Source organism: Hippocampus bargibanti, linkage group LG02, assembly GCF_051943395.1.
Source record: "Hippocampus bargibanti isolate YZ-2025 linkage group LG02, ASM5194339v1, whole genome shotgun sequence".
NCBI classification, from domain to species: Eukaryota; Metazoa; Chordata; class Actinopteri; order Syngnathiformes; family Syngnathidae; genus Hippocampus; species Hippocampus bargibanti.
The window spans coordinates 34,704,116-34,716,480 of NC_142735.1; the positions used below are offsets into that span (position 1 = coordinate 34,704,116).

At 39.4% G+C, this 12,365-nt stretch overlaps 1 protein-coding gene across 9 annotated transcripts in view; it reads left to right on the plus strand.

Annotated features, from left to right (window-relative positions):
• The window catches only part of frmpd3 (FERM and PDZ domain containing 3), an 82,064-nt gene that overhangs the window by 889 nt on the left and 68,810 nt on the right, over nt 1–12,365 (plus strand). The window lies entirely within an intron of this gene.

The following is a 12,365-nucleotide window of genomic DNA, read 5'->3' on the forward strand; positions in this document are numbered from 1 at the left end:
GAAGGACGTATTAAAGAGGGAATTTTGTGTAATTTGTGTGAGTAACGTGTCCTCTGAGATACTGTTTTGGTGTTCGTGGAGTTTCCTTTGGATTCCGACAACGGAATCAAGGATTTAAGGATTCTAGGAACATATACGCTGGTATGCTAGTACGTATGAGATGGTGCAGAATTGAGCAATGGGGATCCCTGACTTAGCCTGATAATGATCATGGAAGATGTCTGCTGGAGGACATCCTGGAGATCATGGAAGATGTCTCCTGGAAGACATGGTCCCATATCCATCACATGTGATGGAAGGGTTGCACGAGGGACGTATTAGAGGGAAGGAAAGACAAGGTCTGTGGCGTTTTGTGTCATTTATGTGAGTAACGTGTCCTCTGAGATGTCACAGAGGACAGAACATCTCAGAACAATCCCAGAGGTCTGACCAGCGCTTTATCGGCACCCAAGCAAGAAAAACAAAAACCCAAACAAATTCGAGAATGGCGCTATGCATCACACTTTTCAATTCCCGCATACATTCGGGAATGGCAGAGAATGAGTTAACCAGTTAACTATATGAGTACAATAATAATAATAATAATAATAATAATAATAATAATAATAATAATAATAATAATAATAATAATAAATTTCATTTATAAGCACATTTCAAAACTCTCATGGTCACTTTACAGTCACAGGATTTATTTTTTTTCTGTGGGTGAGCAGCGGCAGCCACACGCGCCAGCGTTCACTAAGCCGGGAATAACTCAAATAGATAGAAAGTTAGCTAGCTGGCTAATGGATAACTAATAGATAGCTAGCGAGATAGATAGCCAATAGATAGCAAATAGATAGCTAATTAGGTAGCCAGTTCGATAGCTAGTTAGCAAATATATATCAAATACAGTAAAGTCTCGTTATATCGATATCGGATATATCGATAGTCCCGGTTATATCGATACTATTTCTATGCACGCACGGAGAAAATTACATGCAAACAGGGTCGGATATATCGATAGTCCCGGTTATATCGATATTTTTTTGGACTCCCTTGAATATCGATATAACGAGACTTTACTGTAGATATGTAGCAAGGTAGCCTGCTAGATAGCTAGCTAGATAGCCAGCTAGATAGTGAGATTAGCTAGCCAATAAATAACGAATAGATGAGTGTTGAATTGTCACACTACTACTGCCAGTCTGGTCTCATTAAACAAGTACAGTGATACCTTGAATTACAGACTTAATTGGTTCCCAGACAGAGTGTGGAAGCCGAAAAGTGTGGATCCCAAAAATTAATTTCCCATAGGAAACCATTAAAATGAGAATAATCCATTCCCAGGTCCCCATAAAACACAATTTTCTACTTTCTAATTTGCTAAGCCTTAAAACAACACAAAACATACCTTATTTTATGTATAATAAATGTGATATGGTATTATGATTAAAGAAATAAACTGTACTATATAATAAAGTCACATATTTTAACCTTGCAGTCTACACACACATCAAAGTTGAAACTCACACTGTCGTCTGCCTGTCTCTTTAATGTTTAAACCAACCCCTCCTCACTGCTGCGTTCTTGACCAATCACGTAGCTTGAACCAAAGACTGGGGCAGGGAATAGAGGACAAAAACAGTCGGCTGCCATTTTGTGGGGCTCGTTCGCGAACGACACATCACTCATTGAGGCAGCCCCGTGTACGAAAAGAGTTCGTATGCCAAGGTAAAGTTTGTATGCCAAGGTAAAATTTTCGTAAATGTAACGTTCGTAAACCGAAAAGTTCGTAAGCCAAGGGATTCGTAAACCGACGTATCACTATACATTTTTCGGCGACTCCTGCCGTAAGCCACCGGAAAGGCCATCCATTTTGCCCTTTAATCAACTTTGGCTCATTACACAAGTGTAAAATGGTGACCGCGCTTTTCATTTTCAGTCGACGTCACCGAAAAAAAAGCAACCCCAAAAGTGCATTTGAAAGATTGGCTTCTTTTGGCCGAGATATGCTTATTCAGTGGTGCTTGTGGCTCAGAAAGAGATGAGCTGTCCGGTATTGTTGCGTAAAGCATACATCACCGCACGCAAAAGGGCTGCGGACCCAAGAGGAATCAACACAAGGAAAGCCATTACTTAGATGACCGGGTTCCTCTGATGTCATCATGTGGTGCTGGGACGGGGGAGTTATGGAGACATTGGACATAGGGTGGACGGCAGGAAGCAGACAGTGAGAGCACACCAGAGACAGAACCATTCTTTTGTTTCCTAACAGACACCAGAAAACCGTTTTATAGCATCTAAAATACCCAAAACACGCAGGCTGATATTTTTAGTCAAATGCAAAACACCAATAAAAATGACTTAAAGTCTCCAAAATCCGCCAAAAAATTGAGCTGCGAATTGGGCATTTTCAGAAAGTCCCGCCCCCAGTTCGTGACGTCACGCCAAGACGTCTTGCATTGCTGCAGAATCAAAACAATGGCTTCAGATTCGGAGAATATGCTTTCTTGTTACACATACAGTTATGAATGTTATTCAAATAGTTCTGAAGAGGAAAGCATACATGTTTGCAATCGATTAAAGAATTTATTCCATGCCATTTTGAGGCAACATTGGGGAGAAATGGATCAACAAAAAACAGGCAGAAAATGGCGACCGAGCTCCTGTGAGGACTTAATCAGCCTGTTTCCACAGGCTGATAAATTCCTTATATGGAGCTTGGTCGCCCTCTTCTGGCTCTTTTGGGTGCAACATGACGTTTTTAGACCAAACAAGCACAGCAAAATGCATTGACGTGATGGAAGGACTGCTACCATGTGTCCTTTTTTCGGTCAGGGGCGTTCCTTCAGTGACGTCACGTACGGACTCGTCACCAACTCAAAAACAAGACTTCCTGAATATTCAGCGCGAGTCTTAAAAGGTAAAATATAGCTATATGCGGTGGAATCTTTGCAAAATACGCTCAGTAGAAGTCATTTGAAGCCATTTTACAAATTATGGACACAACTTGTCCGGAGACGTCGGTTGTCCTTTAAAACCATCATTAAGGTGATCCACAGTAGACCAAAAAATAATAATTAACGAATCAACGAAACGGGCAAGTGCAGGGGAACATTTGAGACAGTTAAACACTTGAATTATTGATTATATGCTTTTTATTTGCAAGATCATGTCAAATTAGGGAAGAGAAACTAACTAATAAAGTCCTGGATTAATAAAAACAATGCCCTGTAGAGAGCTTACACATGGAAGTGTGATGGACGATAGAAGGATCTAGAAACATGAAAAAAAAAGCCCTCGGGAACAATGAAACAATAAAAGGCAATCAAATAATACTAAAATAAAACGGCACATTATTTCAGTCTCACAAATGAAATGCTCGGTAATTTTATGAGTCTCGCTGGCACGTATAAGTGTTCAAATAGTTTGTTTTAAGTCAGGCAAAGATCTTTATCTACAGTCTTACAAATTGTGATCAAGTTTTCAAAATGCTGCTTGATGTCAAACTTGGGGGGGAAAATGATATTATACAAGATGGCGGCCCCGATGTGGCTGCATCCGCAGCAGCTCGTTCCCTTTTCCAGTCCCTTTCTTTTCTACTTTTTCATTTATTTACTTTTGCAAGTTTCCCCGTTGTGGGACGAATAAAGGTTTTCTGATTTCTTTTTTTTTTCTTCATTTGATAGAGATTTGATATGGATTGCTTTATTGTCATGTCATTTAATCATCCACCCATGCGTCCGTCCATCCAATCATTCCATCTATCCATCCATCCATCCGTCCATCCATCCATTCGTTCGTTCATTCATTCATTCATTCATTCATTCATTCATTCATTCATTCATTTGTTCATTCAGTCCTTTCATTCATTCATCATTTATCCATCCTTCCATCCAATCAGAATCAGAATCAGAATCAGAATCAGAATCATCTTTATTGCCAAGTATGTAGAACACACAAGGAATTTGTTTCCGGTAGAACACGCTGCACTAGTATCGTTGTCAAAAAAAACTGCTAAGTGGCACTATACAGTTCCATTTTGGCTACTGTTGAAACTATACAGTTCCATTTTGGCTACTGTTGAAATGAATCCAATCATCCATCCATCCATCCATTCATTCATTCATTCATTCATCCATTCATCCATCCATCCATCCATCCATTCATCCATTCATCCATTCATTCATCCATCCATGAAAATTATGTTTTATGGGGACCTGGGAACGGATTATTCTGATTTTAATGGTTTCCTATGGGAAATTAATTTTTGGGATACACACTTTTCGCCTGACACACTCTGTCTGGGAACCAATTAAGTTCGTAAGCCAAGGTATCACTGTACTCTCGAGTTCTACTAGCGCACTTAATACTGCTAGCCCTGAATTTTACAATTACAGTAAAGTCTGGTTATATCGATATCGGATATATCGATAGTCCTGGTTATATCGATACTATTTCTATGCACGCACGGAGAAAATTACATGCAAACAGGGTCGGATATATCGATAGTCCCGGTTATATCGATATTTTTTCGGACTCCCTTGAATATCGATATAACGAGACTTTACTGTATACTTTGCAGCCTAGTGCAAAGTCCTTACCTAACTTGGCCAGCGTCCCAAACTATCAGATGGGAACGGGAAGAGAAAAACACTTAAAACACACAAAAATAAAACGCTGCTTATTATAGAACCCCGCAAGACACATTTGAACTTTGACAGGCTTGTTGCCTCAGCGGCTTCTTTGTATCAAGGAACGTTTCATTTTCATCATGCTGCTTGGTTGTTTTTGTACGAATGTCATGCCTGGAATGCTAAACAATGGGGGTGTAGTGGGGGTGTTAGGGGAAATGGACAACAGAATGATTGTTGTTTCCACTAGGTCAGGTGTAATACTGCTACGTGGCGTCGTCTTACGTGCTACGTGACGTCATTACCGTAGATTTCATCGCTAGGCCTTCAGTAGTGCTATGTCTGAATCAATCCAGACTGACTCTCTGTATGACTCTTTTTCTGACTCTGACTCTCTATGACTCTGACTGGCTGACTCACCCTTTGACTCTCGTGTGGTGTGATTTACTACAAGTCCACTAGAGGGTACCGTTAGCTTGGAAAAACAGGTCGGTCTGTTATTTATGCTGCCCATTTTTTTTCTTGAAAAGTCCGTCTTGAAAATGGCTTTATAATAATAATAATAATAATAATAATAATAATAATAATAATAATAATTTGGATTGGATTGGATTGGATATGCCTTTATTAGTCTCACAGTGGAGAAATTTACATTTCACAGCAGCAAAGCATAATAATAATATAATATTAATAATAATACATTTCATTTCTAAGCGCCTTTCAAAACTCTCAAGGTCACTTGACAGTCACAGGATAGTTTTTCCTGTGAGCAGCGGCAGCCACACGCGCCAGCGTTCACTCAACCCGGAAGTAACATAAATAGATCAAAAGCTAGCTAGGTAGCTAGGATAGCTAGATAGCCAACAGCTAGCCAGTTAGACAGCTTACAGCCAGCCAGCTATAATAATAATGATAATAATAATAATAATACTTAATAATAATTTTTTTATAAGCGCCTTTTAAAACTCTCAGGGTCACTTTACAGTCACAGCATCAGTTTTTCTGTGGGTGAGCAGCGGCAGCCACACGCGCCAGCGTTCACTCAACCCACAATAACTCAAATAGAGCTCAAATAGCTCGACAGCTAATAGCTAGCTAGCTAGATAATGGATAGACATTTTCAGTGGACATTTTCACTCAAATTGCAAGACCCACAGAATATTACATTTTAAGACTACATCAACATTCAATAGACGAATTTAAATTCTCTTCTTTCATCAGAATCAAAGTTAATTCCTAAGTTATATGGATCTGTAGTTATCTGAGCTTGAAATGGGGGCGGCAAACATTGATTTATATAGTCCTTTAATACCATCTGAAGCTGTAACAAAGCGCTAACATGGACAAAAGGCAAATGCTGACCCCTCGTGAAAGGGAAAAACACCGCAAGAGGTCTAACCAGCGCTTTAATCAGCACCCAAGAAAGAAAAACAAAAAATTCGAGAACGGCGCTCCACGTCACACTTTTCAATTCCCGAATAACTTTCAGGAACGGCAGCGAATGAGTTAACAACGGCTAGCGGGATTATTTTACGAACATCCGTCGCCATCGTCTGTTGTCTTCTGTAGTAATCGTCAATATAAGCCCGCATATGTTAGAACAATATAAAAACCCCATCTATGTGCCCACAGCCATGTAGCAAATAAATGACTGCAGTGTTTTCTGCAGGCTGTCTTGCTCTCGCTCTGATGACATTAGGCTTTGTTTGGAGCCCTTTTTATTTGTCAACAGAAGAAAACAAGGACCTTGACTGTATCGTAGGTTGGCGGGCGGTAGAGAAAAACATGTATTTTTTTTAAGAAAGGATACTTTTGAGAAAGAAAAAAAAAAACAGCTCGATGAGATGTCGCAGTGGTAGAAAAGGGGTTTTTATTTTGTTTTCTATTATTGGGATTTTGCTACTTTGGTTTTTTGAGAATGTCTGTTTTTTTTCATATACAGTAAAGTCTCGTTATATCGATATTCAAGGGAGTCCGAAAAAATATCGATATAACCGGGACTATCGATATATCAGACCCTGTTTGCATGTAATTTTCTCCGTGCGTGCATAGAAATAGTATCGATATAACCGGGACTATCGATATATCCGATATCGATATAACGAGACTTTACTGTATTTCATTTAGATTTTTACAGAGTACTCCTGTATGTATTTCTGTAAAATACATCTTGTGTCAGTACACTCTACTCTATTTGTCTTCCTCTTTTTTGGGGTCCACAACTACCATCATTGACAACCTCTTACCAAAGTTGTTTCTTAGTCTTTGTATTACTGCATTTCTTAACTAACTAACTAACTAACAAACTAACAAACCGACCAACCAACCAACCTACTAACTAACCAACCGACCAACCAACCAACCAACCCACTAATTAACTAACTAACCAAACCACCGACCACCTATGTACCGAACAAATAAGCTAACTAGCTAATAAGATAACTAGCGAACTGGATAATGAGCAAACGAGCTATCCAACTAACTAACTAACTAACTTTTACCAGTGTACTCCTGTATGTATTGCCGTAAAATACATATTGTGTCAATACACTCTACTCTTCTTGTCTTCTTCATTTTTGCGGTCCCCAACTTTGTCATACTGCATTAACTAACTAACTAACTAACTAACTAACTAACTAACTAACTGACTAACTAACCAACAGGTTAACCAGGGTACATGTGAACTAACCAACTAGTTCACTAGCGAAATAGCTATCTATCTAATTGGCTAGCTAACTGGCTAACTAGCTAACTAGCAGATTAGCTACCCACCTAACCAGTTAGCAAACTAGCGAATGGACTAGCGAACGAACTAGCGAACAAACTAGCAAACATACTAGCGAATGAACTAGCAAACAAACTAGCGAACGAACGAGCTAACGAACGACCTAACTAATGAATCAGTTCACTAGCGAATAAGCTAATACGCTAGCCAACTAACCACCTGACAAACTAGCTAACTACCAAACTAGCTATCGAGCTAACCACCTAACCAACTAACGAACTTGCTAACTTGCGAACTACAGAACTAACTTAATAAATAAATAGAAAAACACACAAAAATGCAACTAATCAATAAACAGAATATAAAAACATGACTGGCTGCGTTATTTTAATCTAACACGCAGACAAAATGAAAAGTTAAGTGATTTTTCAAAGTTCAATTGTACACCATGAGGCTTCTATTAAATCATTTTTGCTACTTTGGTTTCTTGTGAATTTCAGGTTTTTGTTGTGAGTAATTCCTTTAGATTTTTACAGTGTACTCCTGGTTGTATTTCTGTACAATACATCTCCTCCTTCTGTCTTCCTGCTTTTTGCGGTCCCTCAACTACCATAATTGACAACCTCTAACCAATGTTGTTTCTTCGTCTTTGTCATACTGCATTCACTAACTAACTAACTAACTAACTTAATTTAATTTAAAGCAGGTCCTTTACTTACAGACAGTGTAGGTGTGCAAATTAAATTAGATTTCAAGTAGACAGGATGAACTTAGTACAACGGAAAAAAAACTAACTAACCAACTAACTAACTAGTCAACCACTCAGCTAAGCAATCAACTAGCCAACTAACTAACTAACAGACCAACTAACCAACCCACCAACTAGCCAACCAAACAAGTAACCACCTAACTCACTGACTAACTAACTAACCAACTATCCAACGACCCAACTAACCAACTAAGTAAGTAAATAACTAACTAACCAGCTAACTAAGTAAACAATCAACTGAATGACTAACCAGCCAACCAACTAACTAACAGACCAACTAACCAACCCACCAACTAGCCAACCCACCAACTAGCCAACCAACCAATTAACCACCTAACTAACTCACTGACTAACTAACTAACCAACTATCCAATGACCCAACTAACCAACTAAGTAAGTAAATAACCAACTAATCAGCTAACTAAGTAAACAATCAACTAAATGACTAACCAGCCAACCAACTGGCCAACTAACAAACTAACCAACTAACCAATTAACAATACATCAACTAACTAGCGAGGTAACTAGGTCTCTACTGCGAGACTAATAAAGGCAAATCCAATCCAATCCAACTAGCTACTGCACTAACAAGCTAACGCGCTAACCAACGAGCCAACTAACAATACATCTCCTCCGGTTTCCAGCTTTTTGGGCTCCTCCAACTACCATAATGGACAACCTCTTACCAATGTTTTTTTTTCCAAGATGGCGCCCGAGTAGGCAACAGTCAGAAAGTGCTCTGATGGACAGTCTGCGGTTGAATGGATGCATGGCTTGAGGAGCCCGCGATAAGAAGGAGCGTCAGCGCAGAGCGCCGATGCGTATGTAGAACTGTCGCGGCTCGGAATTGAAGCGGATTTATGTAGGACAGGAGGTGTGAGACAATGTCTTTTCATCAATGGATGCTACAGCTTCGTGTTTGTTTTCAACATTTAGCTTGTAGTAGACGTGCAAATTCCACCATGAAGTCCCTGATCCACTGCTGAAATGGATGCTTTGATCCTCTTCTCTTTCATCTAGAACTGCTTCATGTCATCACAAAGACGGTACTGAAAGTCCTGAAGAATGAATGACTCATCAGCATTAAACACTTGATGAGGAATGTCGCCTTCTTCTTTCACCATCTTGAAAAATGTTCCCTTGTAGGTGCTTTCTCTGCGATAATTTTACCTAGTTCCTCATCAATTGTGTTCTGTTTAGCTGGTTTGATAGCTTTTTGCATCACGTGTACAGATGGCTTGTGCGGGTTATTTGTGGAACCTGATTGATGGGATATTTTAACCTTGCAGTCTACACTCTGCCTTTGAACTATAAAGTTGAAACGAGTCCAAATGTCACTGTTTTCTATCCATTTTCTCACTCTCTAACTGTCGTCTGCTTGTCTCTTTAATGTTTAAACCACATCCCCTCACTGCTGCGTTCTTGACCAATCACATGGTTTTAACCAAAGACTGGGGGCGGGGAATAGAGGACAAAAATGAGCCGGCTGCCGTTTTCTTGTTAGAACGGGCGCGAATGACACATCACTAATTGTGTATCCCGAAAAATAGTTCGTATGCCAAGATAAAATTTTCATAAATGTAACATTAGTAAACCGCAAAGTTCGTAAGCCAAGGGGTTCGTAAACCGAGGTATCACTGTAACTATTGTAATATTCAATGGCGCAAACATTTGTCTATTGCTAAAAAAAAATATTGAATCTGTTCTTATACAGTAAAGTCTCGTTATATCGATATCGGATATATCGATAGTCCCGGTTATATCGATACTATTTCTATGCACGCACGGAGAAAATTACATGCAAACAGGGTCGGATATATCGATAGTCCCGGTTATATCGATATTTTTTCGGACTCCCTTGAATATCGATATAACGAGACTTTACTGTAATTTGCACAAATGACTCCATATGCTCTCGGCTTTTCCGGCCGTCATTTTCGTGATGAGTCACCGTCAACATGTTTGATGTAATTGCCTCTCCCCCCCCCCCCCCCCCTCCGTATGTAATCAACATCATCATGATCATCAAGTGAGATGAGGTTTGAGAAAAGCAGGGACACGTTGCTTTTGTTGCTCTTCGTATGCATGATTGGTAATGAACCCAACCCAGAAAACCTTCACTTTTATTGCAAGCAATTCTTTATTGTCCGTTGAGGTTCTGTTCAATGGATACGAACAGTGCACTGTATTTCAAGACCAAAAGCAGTCGGGGGTGACGTGATACCTCGGTTTACGAACCCCTTTGCTTACGAACTTTTCGGTTTACGAATGTTAAATACAGTAAAGTCTGGTTATATCAATATCGGATATATCGATAGTCCCGGTTATATCGATACTATTTCTATGCACGCACGGAGAAAATTACATGCAAACAGGGTCGGATATATCGATAGTCCCGGTTATATTGATATTTTTTCGGACTCCCTTGAATATCGATATAACGAGACTTTACTGTATATGGAAATTTTACCTTGGCATACGAACTTTTTTTCGGGATAGACACGGAGCGCCACAATGAGCGATGTGTCGTTCGCGAACGAGCCCGTTCACCTAACAACAAAATGGCAGCTGACTGTTTTTGTCCTCTATTCCCTATCCCCAGTCTTCGGTTAAAGCCACGTGATTGGTCAAGAACGCAGCAGTGAAGGGGTGGGGGGTTACAGACAGAGAGAGTGAGGCCGTTAAAAATTAAAGAGACAGGCAGACGACAGAGAGAGAATTAGAATATGGATAGAAAACGTATTTGATGATGATTATTATCATTATCATTATTATTATTATTATTATTATTATTATTATTACATAAAAACATTCAGTGCAATGGCAAAGCCGGAAGGATACAAACAATCTGGCGGTAGGACAGGCAAAGTGTCATTATAATTTCATTGCAAAGGGAATAAATTCTATTAACTGGAGCTCATGTGCTTCAAGCTAAGGAAGCAACAAATTGAAGGATTGGAAATTGGAAAAAAAAAAGACAGACGGAAAGGGGGCATTTACATATTTCACCAGCCATAGCGCGTGACATCATTAAAAGATTAAAGGACCCCAGAGGTATTTCACTACATGGGGGTGAGACGTATGCTAGTTACTTGACATCTATGATACGTTTCGAAGGTGCTGAAACAACCACAAACAGGCGTCAACATACAGTACAGCTGAGGTACAATAAAACCATCAATCAAAATCGCTCATTATAAATCGATTGAATACATTTGACAGGCTTGACATAATTATTGAGGTAGCTGGAATGGACCATCAAATACAAGAAATAAGCCGATGAAATGATGATGATGATAAAATGAAAACGTTCATGATCAATTCCATTCACTAATTTACTCGGAAATTGAAAATACAGTGATACCTTGGCTTACGAATTTAATTGGTTCCCAGACAGAGTGTGTAGGGCAAAAAGTCTGTATCCCAAACATTAATTTCCCATAGAAACCCATTAAAATGAGAATAATCCGTTCCCAGGTCCCCGTAAAACATAATTTTCAACTAAATAAGCCTTAAAACTACACAAAATAGACCTTATTTTCTGTACAATAAATGTGCTATGGTATTATTGGATTGGATATTGGATTGGATATGCCTTTATTAGTCTCACAGTGGAGAAATTTACATTTCACAGCAGCAAAGTGATGAAAGGAATGGAAGTAGAAAAACAAAATACATGAGCTGCTGGAAAGAAATAATAATAATTAAATAATAATTATAATAAAGTCGTTTTATTTACCTTTGTGATGGTCGTTGATGGCTTGATGGAATGGAGTGGCCGGTTTCATCAGCATTAAACACTTGATGAGGAACGTAGCCTTCTTCTTTCACCGTCTTGAGGAATGATCCCTTGATGGTGCTTTCTCTGCTATAATTTTACCTAGTTCCTCATCAATTGTGTTCTGTTTAGCTGGGTTGATAGCTTTTTACATCAAGTGTAAAGATGACTTGTGCGGGTTGTTTGTGGAGCATGATTGAAGGGAATTTTAACCTTGCAGTCTCCGCCTTTGAACTATCAAAGTAGAAACAAGTCCAATTGTCACTGTTTTCTTTCCATTTTGTTACCCTCTCTCTGTCGTCTGCCTGTCTCTTTAATGTTTAAACCACCTCCCCTAACTGCTGCGTTCTTGACCAATCACGTGGCTTTAACCGAAGACTGGGGGTGGGGAATCAAGGACAAAAAAAGTCGGTCGCCATTTTCATTTTGGAGAACGGCTTCACTCTCTATCTGTAACCCCCCCCCCCCTCACTGCTG